At 42.0% G+C, this 18009-nt stretch overlaps 1 protein-coding gene across 3 annotated transcripts in view; it reads right to left on the minus strand.

Moving 5' to 3' along the window:
- Positions 1-18009, minus strand: part of KIAA1958 (KIAA1958 ortholog) — a 354519-nt gene that overhangs the window by 321732 nt on the left and 14778 nt on the right. For 2 of the 3 annotated variants that reach the window (XM_086962055.1, XM_086962053.1), the window contains exon 3: positions 10683-10867. The gene's annotated coding sequence lies outside the window, so the exon portion shown is untranslated. Of the gene's footprint in view, positions 1-7600; positions 7673-10682; positions 10868-18009 lie in introns of those variants that run through there. The other variant, XM_086962054.1, reaches the window with a different exon arrangement.

Genomic DNA, 18009 nt, shown 5'->3' on the forward strand with positions numbered 1-18009 from the left:
AAAGAAGAAACACACTACAACCATCATCTGAATTGACGATCTGCATGTAAATGATTATTGCATAGCTTCTGAAAATATATTTATGTGCACAAACTGTTTTAATGTATTCAATGGGTCAGTGTGCATAATATTTCTGAGTGCCTCAAGGTGTTTATCTGTGCAATATGTATTGTTGTATGCATGATTACACTGGAAAAATTAAGGTCCACGCACCCAATAAAATCCACACTCAAGAACCACGAAATGAAATGCATCTTTACACAACAGGGTTGGGCTAATTCATGGAAAACTGTGTTGCATAGGGTGCATTTTAAAGCACTTTGTGAATGGTGAAAACTGGGTATGAATTAAAAGAAGAACTGCAGGTGGTTTGCAAATTCCTCCTTACTGAACTTTCGGTAATGGAGTATTTTAAAGTACACTCAGCCAGTAGCATTGGTAAGAAGTGGACAGGATGTAAAGTGAATGTTACAAATAGTTTTGAGTGATCATCCCTAAGCGTTATTTACGAGAAAAGTGTCAAGAACTGAAATCTAAAGCACACTGAGACAGGGACAGTGCACAAAAGTGGAATGTATTCAAAGTCAATCAAACATAGGACAGGCCTCAAAAAATCATAAAAATGTTACTAGGCCTGCAGATCTAGTATCTTGAATAATCTACTCACCCTAACTCTAATGTACTTGACACTTAAACTGGTCTCAAATTGTGTGATTCTAGGCAAATATTTTATTTTACAGAGCTGCTTTTTTCTTCATTATCACATTTGTGCGCACCTTCAAATATGTGAGTTCAACATTATCACATTTGTGTGCACCTTCAAATATGGGACTTCAGCATTTCTGCTGAACAAAAAACTCCTTGGTTTGATTCAATACACAAAATATTTGCTCCATGTATAATAAGAATGTAGCCCACATGTAGGGTAAACATGACCCCTGACTTACCTCTTATTTCACTAATAGCATTGCCATCAGGACGGGGCAGGAATAGTTCTTAGTTCATGCTTAAAACCTACTTTTAATAAATATATTACAAAAGCATGATGCAGTAGTTCACTGTCATTTACAAACTGCACATTTTCCATTAAAATTGACATAAACCTTCCCAATAATGCAGTTTTACTGATAAAACTATATATCATGTAAACAATCTGTGGAAATTAGGTTTCAGCTAAAATATTGCACATCACCAAATAAAATGATGTGATTTGTTTTTAGCCTATTCAGATCTTTTAGGTCATCACACAGGATTACAAAAAATATGTTTTAATAACTACTGAAATATATTTCAAATTGTTTGTACAGTTCACTTACAAGCTATTTAAATATTGTGTTAGAACAAAAAATTGACATTCTACAGCCTTTCATTGCACAATCTTTGTATAGCATGATTGTCAGACAGCTTACTCTACAAAATCTTCTAATATTGCAGTCAGAGAAAGAAAAGTAATTTTAAGACATAAACTGAATTTTAACCTCTCCCTGAACGCAGAACAAATATGAAAAGAGAAAAAAAGATTTAAAGACATCTTTATTGCTCGTTCACTGTCTGATTAAACCGAACATCTGTTGCTTGTTAGCTCGCCACAGGCTAAAGGGCCTAAAACTAGCTCGCCCTGATAAAATATGACTCGCCATAGAAGGAGGCGCATAGATTTCTTGAGGCCTGTAGGACCTTTGATGATTTTCTCTTTTACGGTATGTATATATATGTATATATATATATATATATATATATATATATATATATATATATATATATATATATATATATTACCTACTGGCGATAGCCAGTAGGTATATATAGTTAGGATTTTTTCTCTATGGAACTTTTGAAAATTCTATGTCTAATAACTTTGGCGTTTGTGGACGGAATTGGCTGAAATTTTCAGGAAAATGGCACATTTTGTTTCTGAGCAGCCCCTGAAAATTTGGGGGGGGTTCGTCAAGGGGGGGCCGAGAAAAAAGGGGGGTCCCAAAACGCGTTTTTCCCATGTTAATTTCCATAGGGCGGTTGGACTCACTTTTAGCCCGAACGGCTGAATGGATTTCCACGAAACTTGGCAAAATTGTAGGGACTGTTAGCCCGATGTGCCTTTGCTAGGTCTCAATATATGTGCTTCAGTGGATTTTGAGAAATTAACGTTTAAATCAAGATATATATCTGTAACAGCGCTCCGGGCAGCGATCCGGTTAGCGAACTTTTCGCGTATCGGAACTTTGCGATGCGAAGCTGATTGGCCCTCCGGTGTCTGTCAACATTCTAAACAGTCCGGAGCGGCCGCCATCTTGTCTCTCGGTAGGATCGAGAGACAAGAGGAGGCCAAAACAAACGGGGAAATGAAGGAAAGGGGGCAAGGTAGACCCCTTCTGACCCCCTAGGATTGATGAGGGGGATATTATAGAGCCACGCGGGGCCCAAAAAAAAAAAAAAAAAAAATCCGATTTTTTTGCCGTAGAGACGCGTCTTGGTACGCGAACCGGGCAGCTAACCGGGCAGCTAACCGGGAAGCTAACCGGCAGTGTAACGGGAGTCTGAGGAGTAGCTGATTGGCTGTCAACATTGTAAACAGTCCGGAGCGGCCGCCATCTTGTCTCTCGGTAGGATCGAGAGACAAGAGGAGGCCAAAACAAAGGGGGAAATGAAGGAAAGAGGGCAAGGTAGACCCCTTCTGACCCCCTAGGATTGATGAGGGGGATATTATAGAGCCACGCGGGGCCCAAAAAAAAAAAATCCGATTTTTTCGCCGTAGAGACGCGTCTTGGTACGCGAACCGGGCAGCTAACCGGGCAGCTAACCGGGAAGCTAACCGGCAGTGTAACGGGAGTCTGAGGAGAAGCTGATTGGCTGTTATCATTGTAAACAGTCTGGAGCGGCCGCCATCTTGTCTCTCTGTGGGATCGAGAGACAAGAGGTGGAAAAAAAAAAGGTGTAAATGAATGAAAGGGGTAAGGCAGACCCCTCCTGAACCCCTAGGATTGATGAGGGGGCTATTAAAGTTCCCTGCGGGGCAAAAGAAAAAAAAAATTGCGATTTTTCGCGGTAAAGGTGCTTCCTGGTACGTTAACCGGGCAGTTAACCGGCAGCGTAACGGGAGTCCGACATATTGTGTTTTTTGAACGTTTGTGATATGTGCACGTGTGGATTTTGTCTAATTAAGGTTAAAAAAATATATATATATCTTTAAGCGTGTTCTGGCGCGCTTACGTTTTGGGTTTGGTTTGCGCTGCAGAGACGATACGTCACGGTTATGCGATGCATCATGAGGCGTCTCACGGGCTACGTGATACGTCACTTAATGAAGAATATATTTTACAGCTATAGATATTAGCTTTTAAAAAACCAATGAAATTCACAGAAAAAACCATAGGTTATAGACCATATATAGTTAGGAATTTGCATTTACAAAACCTTGAAAATTCAATGAAAAAACCATAGGTTATAGACCATATATAGTTAGGGATTAGCATTTAAAAAAACTTATTTTATTTGCACAAAACCATTGAAATTCCATATATAGTTAGTTGCACTAACTATATATCGCGGACCCGCAATCCACTGCTAATGATGTCACATATTACATCATTCATGACATGGTCAGTGACATCACTGATGACATCACTGATGACATCTCAAATGACATCACTGATGACATCACTGATGACATCTCAAATGACATCACTGATGACATCACTGACATCTCATTTGACATTACTGATTACATCACTGATGATATCATTTATGTGATAATACATCTTCAGACTCTAATATAACCATAGATACACTCAGTGTAAACAGGCACTCACAGACTGTCACACATCCATGGAGTTACTCACACACCTAGTCAGTCATGCAAAGAATCAATCACATCTCCATTTCCTCAACTATACAGTTATACACACCTTACTTATTCAAACATATACTAACACATATTTACTCTCTTATACAATCCTTGATACAAGTTCACAATGATTCATACAGCCACTCTCACATTCACTGGCTCTTATGTTCAGTTATTTATATATGTCAACTCTCACATGGAGTGTGTTTTACATATGTACTTACTTTGACATGTAGCACTGAGATATCCATTCACTCACCAATATACTCATGCACACAGTCAACTGTCCATACAGCTGTTTCTACATGCACTTTTGAACCCATACACCTAGGGAATCAACTGCTCACACATCTATGCACTGAGTTATACACCTCCCAGCCACCTACACACATACTCAGTCTCCCATACAAATACTTGGGCAACCATTCAATAACCCATATAGTTTCTGATATAGCTACTGATTTAAACATGCAGCAGTTTACAGAACAACATAAATAATGATTGCCAAATTAAGACACTTTAATCACTAACCCATGCACTCAGTGAGACACATTTAATAATTCTCTCATACAGTCAGTCATGCACCTACTAAATCGTTCATCCAGACACTTATACATCCACTCATTCTTCAATATGTAAGACATATTTTAACTTTACAGAAACATACAGTCACTGGGTGTTGTCATCAGTGATGTCATCAGTGATGTCATTTGAGATGTCATCAGTGATGTCATCAGTGATGTCATTTGAGATGTCATCAGTGATGTCATCAGTGATGTCACTGACCATGTCATGAATGATGTAATATGTGACATCATTAGCAGTGGATTGCGGGTCCGCGATATATAGTTAGTGCAACTAACTATATATGGAATTTCAATGGTTTTGTGCAAATAAAATAAGGTTTTTTAAATGCTAATCCCTAACTATATATGGTCTATAACCTATGGTTTTTTCATTGAATATATATATATATATATATATTTTTTTTTTTTACTTTTTATTCAAGTATTGCATAACCAATCAATCAATCAATCAGTAAACTTGTAGAAAGCACTACTTACCCATGAGGGTCTCAAGGCGCTGGGGGAGGGGGGGTGCAGCTACTGTTCGAAGAGCCAGGTCTTGAGGAGCCTTCTGAAGGTGAGGAGGTCTTGGGTCTGCCGCAGATTGGAAGGGAGGGTGTTTCAGGTCTTAGCGGCGAGGAAGGAGAAGGATCTGCCGCCGGAGGTCTTTAGTTGGATGAGCGGGATGGCGGCGAGGGCGAGACTGACTGAGCGGAGCTGGCGGCGGGGGTGTAGAAGTTGAGTCTACTGTTAAGGTAGGGTGGTCCGGTGTTGTGGAGCACTTTGTGTGCGTGGGTGAGGAGCTTGAAGGTGATCCTCTTTTTGATGGGGAGCCAGTGCAGGTCTCTTAGGTGGGGGGGTGATGTGGCTGCGCCGAGGGGTGTTGAGGATCAGGCGGCGGAGGTGTTTTGGATGCATTGCAGCCGGCGTAGGTGTTTGGCCGGGATTCCTGCGTAGAGTGCGTTGCCGTAGTCCAGCCTGCTGCTGACGAGGGCATGGGTCACTGTTCTTCTGGTTTCGGTCGGGATCCATTTGTAGATCTTGCGAAGCATGCGGAGGGTGATGTTGCAATAAAAGTATATATTGTATAAACGTATACCTAGAAGGAACATTTCTTAACACCTTTAACACTCCACAAAGCTCAATGGTTATTTTATACTTTTTCCTGGGGGTTATCCTGAAAGGGCATTTTAGGGAAGCTGTATGCAATGAGCAATTTTTAAGCTTGTTGGTGGCATTAATACTGGTCAATAGGCGAAGACTTAAAGACAGTTTTACAGGGAGATTCCCATACACCAGGATACCCTTTTGCAAATAAGGATAGGATTTAAAAGATAATTTAGGGGGTGAGCATGACCAGCAGGGTTCCACGATGGTTGTGCTATGAGCGAGCTTCAGACTGGACCCCAGCATTTCTACATCTACATGCGGTCAAAAATGTGTGAGAAACAACTGGGTCACAACAACAGTGATTATGACTGTCCGCTTAAACCTATGGCCATCCAGTACTGCGAATCATTCAGCACTTGTGGTAAAACCTCAAGACAGTAACTCCTGAAGATCTGGGAGTGAGGAACAATTGGGAACGCTGGGGAGTGTAGAGTTTCACCATGTAGAGCCGGGGTGACAGACGAGAAGCACCATGGTTTATGCTGGACATGGGGCCATCTGATGGTACCAGTGAAGTGGTAATTGGAAGAAGGGGCAAGCTGGAGAAACCCTTTGTCTAATGGAGCTATTCTCCTATCACGAGGCTCTGGCCCATTAATAATGTCTTAACGGTGAGGAGTGTGCTGGGCTTGTCTCCAGTGGGGAGGACTTACTGGTTGTCAGGCCACGTTGAGAGGAGTATTCCATTACATCGGCAGAGTCTTTGTTCAGTGCTGCTTTTGGAAACCAACAGCAGACCCTGAAATCCTGATAGCAGCTAAAACAAAAAAATTTAAAAGGCGGCAGAGAGGGAAAGAAGATGGATTTTTTCAACTTGAGTGACAGCTAAAAGTGGGCATAAAGAATTCATTACAATAGATTGTTACACGTAGAGCTGCCACCGGGTAAAAGGGCCCTCTTACAATTGATCAAAGAGCTAAACCAGACCTCCGGGCCTAATTTTGGGTGGTCGAGTAAAAGTTTGAATTCAATACCAGAGAAATGTTTATCTAGAATCGTCAGCAAAGACACCTTTCCCTCTTTGAAACGGTAATTGTTCACCTTGAGAGTTAAAATTTGATAGGCTGTTTTTCTATTCTTTATAATGACTGTGTCGCATTTCTAGTAATAAATACATTTGAACCATAAAACACAATTTTGCATTAAGATCTCTGGGTTTCTCCTAATAATGTTTTTGTACACAGGTTAGAAAATGACACATTTTAAAAGACAAGGAGAAATCAACTTCGTCTGATATAAATACAACCTGCCAAGGGGGATTCTATGCGCTAATTAATTTTGGTGCCCATCTCTGCAGAAAAAAAACCACAAACGTGGTCTTGCTGGGCTATGTTAAAACCGATATAAAAGCCTTAATGACCTGTCTTACTCACATCTCTGAAACAACTCTAGCATAATTAATAGGAGAACTTCCACAATCTGGGACAGAATAGTCCCCAAAGACTCTTAAGAAACAATGCACAAACCAACAGTAATGCTGGAACTAAACGGACATGGTTCTTTTATTTAACTAATCTGAAACTTGACTCTGTCCATGGCAGAATACACAAAACTTATATTTACATATTCTCCTTCCCAAGCATATTTTACTTGTGTATTGCATTATCAACTTTGCCCAATCCGTATCATGCCCTGGGTCTACCGCTCCTTCTCCCATATATAAGTGCCCTCCGTTTCAGCTGCTACCTTGTTTCACACCATCGTTCTGCCAATAACTAGCTCATGATCGTGCTGCTCTTTGGAAACCTTGGGTTATCAGCTTTCTATGTTGTTCTTAAACTTACTGTTACAGGTGGTGGCATACTGCTGAATAAGTGCATGGGGCACAAGTTCACGATTCCCCAGGGGCAACAAAAGGAAGCAAGAAAAAGGCATTCAAACCCTTGACAGTGCACAATGCAACAATTCGAGGAACCAGGTTACACTGCTATTTTATACTAGATGAGATGCAGCAACAAACTCCCAGTACTTTATGTACAGAAAGGACCCAGATACAATCCCTTTAGCTTCACAACTGTACCAGTGCATAGTGTAGATGAAGTAATCTGGATCTGCTGAATGTTGTACTTTATCATTCCATGTTTCTTGTCCCCGTCTCATTTCGTTGATGCTATCCATGCCTGCCTTACATCAGCTTGTCTCATAAGAATAATCTGTGTTTACTACACAGAGCTTTCCTGCAGAAAATAAGGTATCCGAACGGCAGTTATTAGGCTTGGAGGCTTCAAATGTGTTTCACAATGACATTCATGTAAATTGTTCCCACTATATATTAACTGACCTGATAATATATCATATGGTATATTAGAAGGAATATAAACGTAGTTAGAAGGATTACTGAGAATCCAAAGTCTGCAACTGCTCACAACTTTTAGCTTTAGTGTATTGTGCTACTTACTATCTTCAAAAAAGGGACATGGATTAAGGGTGAATGGTATAGAAGAATCTCAGAAAGTCAAACGTGGTTATTAGCTCTGGGTAATTTAGCCAACATAAGAAAAGTATAGGATGTCAAGATGGTAGAAATTTAGGAAACCAATGCTGATCTAGTGCTCCTGACTTCCAATTCTCTAGACAGTTCTAAAATGATGGTATCTAGGTGTACAGACCACATGAGATCCTCAGACTGAGAAATTACTCTAAGAACAAAAGTACTACCCCGTTCAGTCTGGTTTCATGCCGCGCCGTGGCACGGCCCTGAATTTACATAGGTTACATGGAATCCTGAGTGGTTCCCCAAGGATACACGAGCCTGCGGTCCTGGTGTCGTTGGATGCCACCATGGCATTCGATAGGGTGGAGTGGGTTTACCTATTTGCGGTATTGATAAAGTTTGGCTTTGGACCAGAGTTTGTTGGTTGGGTACGCTTACTATACACTGATCCCTTGGCCAGGGTGGTTGTGAACAACTGTAAAATCGGCTGACTTTCCGTTGGGGAGAGGCACGAGACAGGGATGTCCTTTGTCCCCGCTTCTCTTTGCTCTTGCATTGGAGCCTTTGGCGGCATGGGTTCGGTGGGATCGGTCAATACGGGGCTTGCGGTGGATGTCGGAGTGGGAGGATATAATCTCACTCTACGCTGACGATATCCTACTCTATCTTTATAACCCCAGGGCGTCTTTGAGTAATTTTCTGGATATTCTTGACATATTTGGTAGGTATTCCGGATTCGCTATAAATTGGTCGAAGTCGGTGCTCTCCGTCCTCGTGGGTGACCCCGTCGTCGTGGGATTTAAATATCTTGGTATGTACGTAACACTTGACCCAAAACTGCGCTATGCCAATAATCTGAGTTCCCCTTTGAGCCGGTTCCAAAGAGATGTGGAGCGCTGGAGGGCACTCCCGCTGTCCTTACTTGGTAGGGCAGTGTTGTTTAAGATGATGGCACTCCCCCGATTTTTATACGTCCTTCAGAACACAATGGACCCGGTGCCTGTATCCTATTTTAAAGAAATAGAAGCCCTTCAGAGGAAGCTCCTCTGGGACGGGAGACCCCGAATAGCCTTAACAAGCTCACTCTCCCAGGGTACGACGGCGGGATTGGATTGCCACACCTGAGAAAGTATTATTGGGCTTTGCAGCTTGCGGCGGTGAACCATGTCGTGTACGGGACCCCCGGAGACCCGGTGTACGCCATGGACAGAGAACAGGCGCCAGGAGGGGACATTACGAGGGAGCTTTATGCCACGCCCGGGCGGTTTATGCTGATTGGCCCAACGGCACACACAGTCCATGTGTGGCATGCTGCCAATAGATATCTCGCCTGGAAAGGGAAATTGACCTTGGCCACCCCCTTGTGGACCTCGGAGAAACTTGGGAGCTTGTGGAAATCCAAGGGATTTGATAAGTGGGATCTCACTGGAATCTCTTGAATCAAAGATGTTTGGAGGGGTGATACGATACAAACTTTTGAATCCCTTAAGCAACAGTACAGTCTACATGATAACGAGTATGATCGCTACCTCCAGATTAGACATGCCCTCCTAATCCACATACCCGGGGGAGCCCAGCTTCCGGAAGCCTCACCCCTCGAGGACCGAGTGCTAGATGGACATCTCCCCCGAGAAAACCATCTCTTTAATATACAAAAAACTTATCAACCATATGGAGAGCCCCCTGGGACTTGTCAGATCGCAATGGAGCGCGGATGGGATAGAGCTTGACGATGAGGACTGGACTGTGGCCATTTCCTCCCCGAAGGTGGTAGCTATTCAGATGAGGCTTCGACTGGTGCAATTAAAGATCTTGCATAGGTGGTATATTACAGGGCCAAGATTGGTGCGGATGGGGCGAGTGGAAGGTGGTGAGTGTCGAAGGGGATGTGGAGAGCTGGGCACCTTCATGCATATTCTGTGGCACTGCGTAGATGTGCAGGAGTATTGGATGAAGGTTTATGACGAGATAGCGGAGGTCGTGGGGGAGAGGATTAGACCGGAAGCCCGGCGATGTATACTAAATGTGTGGGAACCCACAGACCTGAATGTGTATCGTAAGCAATGGGTGACGCTAGCATGTATGATAGACAAACGGAATATTGTTCAGTTGTGGGGAGCTAGCCAACCTCCCGGGGTCACTAAATGGGCGGAGGACCTAGATTGGTGCATGTTCAGGGAGAAGTCGGTATATGTGGCCAGGGGTTGTCCAGAGAAATGGGGGAAAGTCTGGGGTGATTGGAACAGCTACCGTGGTGAGATCTGCACACCCCCGGCGCGACGAGTAACGGCAGAGGCGCAGCAATCCCCGTGATCCTTTGAATCGTATATTGTTTTATTGATTCTGTATGTGCGATACTGGATTCATTTACTGTGAAGTTTTCACCTCACCTGATGTATTTTCTTTGTTTTTGTTTATTTGTTAATAAAAAGATGTTTAAAAAAATGAACAAAAGTACTACTGAAGGGAGGAAGAACATTACCCGTGATCATCAACGCCCAATGAAAGCCTGTCTCTTGTGTTTTCACATCAGAATTAAGACGTAAGTGCACAGTTTGCTAATAACAGCCTTCAAATAAACCCACAGAGGAAAAACTGTACAAGCAGGCATCCCCAAGCTTCAGAGCAGAATATTCTTGCATACATTTTTAACATACAATTTTCTCACCGTATTAAATTATTTTTGTTAGCAAAGTGGATGCAGCTTTTCTCGGGGCATACTCAGCACCAACAGTGTTTAAGGTAGAGGTAGAAGAGAGAGTAGTTTTAGGAAAAACTCAGTAGGAAGCCTTTTCAACCTTTGAGCCGTTGAAGCCATAATGACATCGATCCAGGATGTTACACAGCAGATTCCTAACAATAAATGAATAAAAGACACAAAATAAGCACATCATAGTGACCAAACCACAACTGTCACCAGGCCTCATTACATCCCTACAAAAAGATATTACCAATAACTGGAGAAAAAGCATGCTCCCAAAAATGCTTAAATACATTCTGTCATCTGCAAATGAGCTAACTCCTGGAATGCCTCGGGAATGTTTGTGCCTTCCATGGCCTACTTCGAAACAAAAGCAGAACAGTGAACTTAACTGATCGATCTACATGCATTGTGAATCACAAGAGAGGTTTACATGCATGTGCTGTCAAAGCCATGAGATTATTCCACGTGAAGAAAGACCTACAGGTGCAGCATCACAATATGAAATAGAATTTTGGGCATCCAATTCTATCTCTACTGATACCAACTCGACCAAAAACACCTACCTAGGTCGCACAGTGAAGCAAGAACATTTCAACAGCAGAAAAAAATACCATAACATTATATGACTCAGTAATTGAGGACAATGGGACTGCTGTCACTTCACTCGAATGGCATATGCATAGATATGAGTTTCTAGAATGTCAGGGTCTTTCACATCAGTGCTTGTGGTGTAAATTGATATGCAAAGTACACGTCTATCAAAAGGTAGATTTGGTCAAAATGGTACATTCAGTTTTTATGACTTAAGAAAATGTCCGGTGTGTCAAAGGTTGTACTCCCAGCTGCTCTGGATTCTGGCGACTGACTTCAGAAAGTGACACTAAAATGATGAACATACTAAAAAGTGTTTCTTGGTGGCCTTTGCCTGACGAGGTGAAATTACTATGTGTTATGAATGGAAAAGCCTTTAACAAAGGGAGTGTTGACGTTTCCTTTGCTTGGTATGTTGATTGCATTTTCCACTGAGCCAGCACTTTGTTATTTCCAATCCGCAGTTGCAGCCTACGAGTTCAGTGATCAGGGCAGAATTAAGCTTGCCTTATAGACAAGCTTATCATATTTAAGTACTGGGCTACATGTTACTCCTGAGTTATAGTCTGGTTTCTACCTAGAGGTACTTCACAGCCAAAGCACACCAGGTCTGATGGCGCCAAGGTCTCACACAATACTATTAAGAGCGCTACTGAACTGATCATGATGGATAAAAGTGGGGGGTTTCATTCTAGGCAACTGTGGTTAAACAAGGCAGAAGCCACAATGTCACAAGTTTCCCAAGCTAGAGAGATGGCATTTCATCCTAAAATACACTTCAATATATTTAAGTTCAGAATAAAAGATATTAGTCTCATACATGCAACACTGATACCATATTCTGCTCGAGTTCTAGAACAATAAAGCTTGCATCAAGATTAAGTATGCAACAAAAGTGAAATCCTGCTACAGAAGTTCCTTTAAAACAGTGTTGTCCCAAGTTATTCTGCTTCTTAAAACACATTACATCAATGAAGAAGTGAGTGCATGAATGTGGGAAATAAAGAGCAGTTAAAGGCAAAACAGGCTACAGTAGTTTCATGATCTCATGGCGGCCACTTTCTTTCAGGTGAAAGGACATGCAAATTTAGGATTGTAGCAGAGAATACAGCATTGAGCATTCAAGAGAAATACGTTTTCATGATGTAACCAAATCATATGAGCTCCAGATACATGTACTATAAAGAGGTAGCCTTATCTTAATTCTGATCCGGAGGCAAAGAAGACAAGAATAAGATCATTTTTCATTCTGATGCTTCAAACAGAGGGTGTTTGAAAGAACCTGACTAAAGCTCAAAGACTATATTGCTAATGTAAGGAGAAAGAAAAAAAACTGTCAATCTCTAAAAACATCTGCGTCCTTAATTCGGGGCTGCCGTAATCAAAACAGGTTTAAATCAATATCTAATAGCTTTAATTATTGTTAAACCAAATTTCTTAATGTGGCATACAACTACTCAACTGGAACACTTGCTTAACTTAACTGGTAGAACTATTATGTTTTAATATTTAAACAAAAAAATAAGAACCTTTCCTTTTTTCTACACTTGTATTATAACTTTCTATTATGTTATAATAGTAATAGTGACGCATATAACTTTGTATAGGCTTTTATATTGTAATTCGTTTTTAAATAAATCTTACTGCACTGTGCTCTCTAGACGGAAGTTACATTTTTAGACATACCTTTACCCTTAGCAGCTTTAAAGGAGTTGTATGTTGATCTCCAAGCACGTTCTACTTAGTAATGCACAACATATTACAATATTTAAATGAAAATGAAATCTCAAAATTGAGCTTACAGCTCCAAGCATGCAGCATTCGTCGGTAAAATGGTACAATTGTAACAAAAAAGTTCTAAGAATAAATTATATTCGTTTGCCCATCTGTTGTTCCTAATCCCTACGAGGCTAAATTTAATAGACAGTGCCAATGTATCTTCATTTCCTGCATCACGTTCCCTCCAACCGATCCTCTTGATCCCTCTTTGGCATCTCACCTGTGTACCTAGTACTTTGTGGAGGCCTCGGGGTGGAATAAAGTGATATACAAATCACTAGCATAACATCAATTTTAAAATGTAACCAAGCTCCAACCATGCACTGCTAATGGTGCCATACAGATAATTCAACACCAAGAACGCACAGCTTTGTATTAGAAGCTGTCCCATAAATACAGAAAAATCTAGAACTCAAGAGTTTTAAAGTGGGCATCCTAAAGCTATTACCCCCGTATATATATCTTAGCACCAAATATGACATTAATTAAGATAACTCAACGGCTAGCTTAGGGTCTCTCTGCGAGTAGCAACCAGTGAGAAACTATTGCTATAATGGACAGAACGTGGTTTCACTTAACTCGTTCGGCTTATTTTTTGCGGTCAGTGGTTTTGTGTAACCGTCAATATCCCTTATTAAATAAGGAAAAAAGAACAAAGCCTTTTCTGTTCTTCGCAGAATGAGGTACTGGTACCCTGTTGTCCATGCAGACCTAAGGGTCAGACAGCATAGTATAGATCACAGTTCAAGGAGGCTGGAGGCAGTAGTCAAACCCCTCACTAAAAAGAGAACCTACCCATACAACCTTAAATCAAAAGCTGGGCTAACTCCAGACAACTGACCAGACACCTACCGCACGATGAACAAAGCAGCTCAACTGCAGGCACTGCCAACAGAGCGAATAATACGTTACAAAAGAAAACCTTAATGATGAAGCAATTCTAAATGAACAGTTAAATTTGTACTTGGCACCGACTAACTCCCTTAGGCTTTGTGGCAGAGACAAGAATCTAACAGCTAAATCCAATTCACAAGCGGATAAAAATACTCACGCCCAATAGAATTGTTGTTTTTGCTTATCGGCACTGTTAATTGTCTGAAGCATTCCTGCAGGATGGGACAGTAGGTGCTTCAAGAGCATTGGGGTCGTTTGTAAACCACAAACACGACGGTTGGAAGTCCCTTAGCCCAAATGCATACTCATGGTACCTCTCAGCACACCAAATTTATACAGAAAGGTTTGGTAGGCTGGGAGCAAAAAGTAACCCTAGTGCAAGATGGACTGAGGAAGACAAAGGTTCAAGGGACACTTATGACAGTCATTTTTCCCACCAGGAGGGAGGTTTTGCAAAAATAATGAGACTCCATTTAGGATGCTGAAAGAAAAGGTCCAGCCCTTCCCTTCGAGAAGGGTACCTTTATGGCCCACATTCAAGGGGTGAAATAGGCCCTCCGAGATTACAGCACAGCTCTGGAACAATCAACCATCCCCACTACAAATCACCATAAAGTAGACTATACCGTTGTCCGCCTACTTTTTGATGTGATTCCACCTCAATCCAAAACTAACTAATTCTGATTTTTTGGCTTGTGGTGAAAGAGCCAGACGTCATTGCAAGAGACGCATCGCCCCTCAAAAAAAAAAAAAAAAAGGAATCGCTTTGCAGTTGCCGCCGCCTTTCAAAAAAATCTAAACTCGCTTGGAACTGGCTCTGGCAGGCAAAAGTCATCAACCTTCACTGGCAAGATCTTTCATAATGCCCATTTGTACCACTCCTCATTAGCATAATCAGGGCCAGAGTCTGAAAAACGCATATCCCAGTACCATCTCTAACCATCACACAGAGTGCTCGTGGGATAGCAACAATGAATGCACGTATAATGACGCAGTTACAAATGCCTTAATATTAGTTAACTGCCATCCAATTTGTTGATGGGAGTCAAAGGGAGATTATTCATGAGGTGAGAGAGCAACATTCTCCAGCAAATCTGCTTTGAGCCATACTGCTGCTTCAAATTCATATCAATCTATCACATTTTAATCATTTTGTTTATCCCATTGCCCATGTAAGCCTCCACTCAAGAACTCCTTTGTTTATAAAACGAGACTATCTGAGGGCAGGAGTGTCATATTCCTTTTGGTAACATTTAAAGTGCAAAGACAAATGTACATTCTGTGCAGGCCGGTCACTCAATTCAAATTAAATTCAAGGCTGGTCAGGGGTATTGTATAGATGAAGGAAGACGTTTGTCATGGTTGTAGAATGCCATAAAGATTGAAATGTCACAGGGCCATGGAGCAGCTTCTCGGAGAAGCCAGTTCAAGTGGCTCTCTGATATCCAAACACAATTATCTTCTCTTCCCCACCCCAAAAAGGCATCTTGAATATCACTTTATCCCTCAACCAATTTTTCCTCAGGGGTGTAACTTTTATAATAAGCAAATCAAAGAAGGGCAAAAAATAATTACAGTGGTGGATCTTCATGTTAACTCCAATATTTAGTAATTATGCTCTCTCTCATTAACAATTATTTTAACACATTATTTCATGCAACAGGAGCACAAAATGGCTCTTAAACAACCAACAAAATACATTGTGGATGACATTGTACATAGGACTGTTACTTTTCAACTCTGAGCTTTCTCCTCGAGTCCATATTTTCTTCAAATTAGCATGAAGAGGATCTTATTTGGCAGTCTCTCTACTTAAACTGGGTGTCATTCGTAAAGGAGGCCACCACAATCCAAGTTTCACAACAAGTGAGTTAACAATAAATCATTTTATCTAGTTGACGAACAAAGCCTGAATGACCTGTATAAATGAATGAAAGAAAATTTGTAAAGCGCAAACTAAGCCCAAGGGCATCAAGGCGCTCTGGATAGACAGGCCTGCAGGCACAGCCAGCATGCATACTCAGTTTTGCTTTACAGGAAACAACCAGGTCTTAAGGGTCTTACGAAAAATAGTGTGGGCTTGTTGACCCCAGAGGGAGATGGGGAGAGAATTCCACATCTTTGCCGCTGCATGTGAGAAAACTCTTTCCCCCCTTTCCTCTCTCCTTAAATCTAGGGATCACAAGCATGTTTTTATTAGCTGACCTGAGATTCCTAGCAGGGGCATACCTGTGGAAAATATTCTTTATGCCCACCGGGCCCTGTCCATAGTATGCATTGTGGGTGAGGCAAAGAGTCTTAAACAGGACTCTACGGTCCACTGGAAGCCAATGCAATGAACTGAGGGCGGAAGAGGCCGAGGAGCGCTTGGGAAGATCCAAAACAAGCCTAGCAACGGCATTTTGTACCAGCTGTAAGCGATGCAGCTGGCCCTTGTCTATTCCCAAATAAAGAGCATTGCAATAGTCCAGTCTGGCCAAAATTAAGACCACAACAGCCTTTTCCGGGCTTCAGTGGACAAAAACTGGGAGATCTTTCGTATCACACTGATAAGTCCAGAACAAGTAGCAACTGTTATACATGACGAGACATACCAAGGCATCGTCAAGCACCACTCCCAGATTTTTTCCTTGAGAGACCGGAGTGGGACAGGAGCCCAAGGAGATGGGCCACCATATGCAGGACCAGATGTTAGAGCTATCCACAAAGATCAAAACCTCCGGCTTCTCACCGTTGAGTTTGAGGTAATTTTGAACCATCCATGAGGAGACAGCAGTCATACAATTCTTAAAATTAAGCGCAGCGTCCCTGGAATCTTGGGTGATAGAGACCATGATCTGCATGTCATCCGCATAAGACAACACCTCGAGTCCAAAGGATTGCACCACCCTGGCCAGCAGGGCCACAGATATTAACAAGCATTTACAATGCAATGGTTTTGCCTTTGTTAAAGTTAGAGCTATTGGCATTGCTCTTGACATTATTTTTATTTATGTTTTTTTTTAACATAAATAAATGGCATTGTCATTTACAATGCCAATAGCTTAATCTCTCGCAAATGCCACACACAAACACCCACAGAGAGCCCCCCCACACACACACACAGCGCCCCCCCACACAACCACACAGTGCCCTCCACACATACACCCACACAGAGCCCCCCCCCACACAGAGCAGAAGTATGCTACATTTAATGCGAGTCACAGGGCTTTAGATCTCATCCACAGAGGATACCAGACCCTTCTGGTGTGCATTAGTTATCATTCTGCGCAGTCTGTATTCGATCCATCAATCTCGGCGTCACTGGAGAGCGCGAGATACCCGGAAAAATAAACTGCGCGCGCATGACGCAGCCCCCACCTCCCAATCCTGACAGGAGCCGTTCAACACCCCCTTCGTACGCTGCGCTAGCCTCCAATTTTAAAGAGCAGTTTAGCTAAGAAATGGCACTTAAGTGAGGCACACTGATATATCCGCGGTAAACACAAGTACAATAACCGAGAATATGAAAATATTTTTTTTTTAAACCCAGCAATAGAAGCTAAAGAATTGAAGCACTGAACATACAAAGTAAACTGTCGTAGTAGGTGAATGCACAACAATACACAGTGGGCAAAACTGGACTGCAAACCACAGGAAGACTGTCACAGATTCGGACGTCCTCCAGGATGTGAACAGGAGATACCACGCCACCAACAGAGATAAGAACACCACTTGGCCGAGGACACAAAGCAAAACGCACTTTAATAAAAAGCTGCCAACAACAACATTACTGTTTAAGCCGGATTTGTTTATTTTTATCTGTGTGCCTGCCAAAAAAGCTGCATTTCTAGCGCGACTACCACGCCCCGGGTAAAATTATTCCCTATTCTGCTTAAAATAACGTTTCCCATTCAGTGAAGTAATTTTCGGGGGGGGGGGGGGGGGGGGGGGGGGACGGTGGCCCCTCCACGCTGAATGTGTCCTTTGATCCATTTCAAAATTCAGATAAATGTACTAATAAACACGGTGACTCAAAGTGGAGCAT

The sequence above is a fragment of the Lissotriton vulgaris genome, chromosome 3_1, assembly GCF_964263255.1.
Source record: "Lissotriton vulgaris chromosome 3_1, aLisVul1.2, whole genome shotgun sequence".
Lineage (NCBI taxonomy): Eukaryota > Metazoa > Chordata > Amphibia > Caudata > Salamandridae > Lissotriton > Lissotriton vulgaris.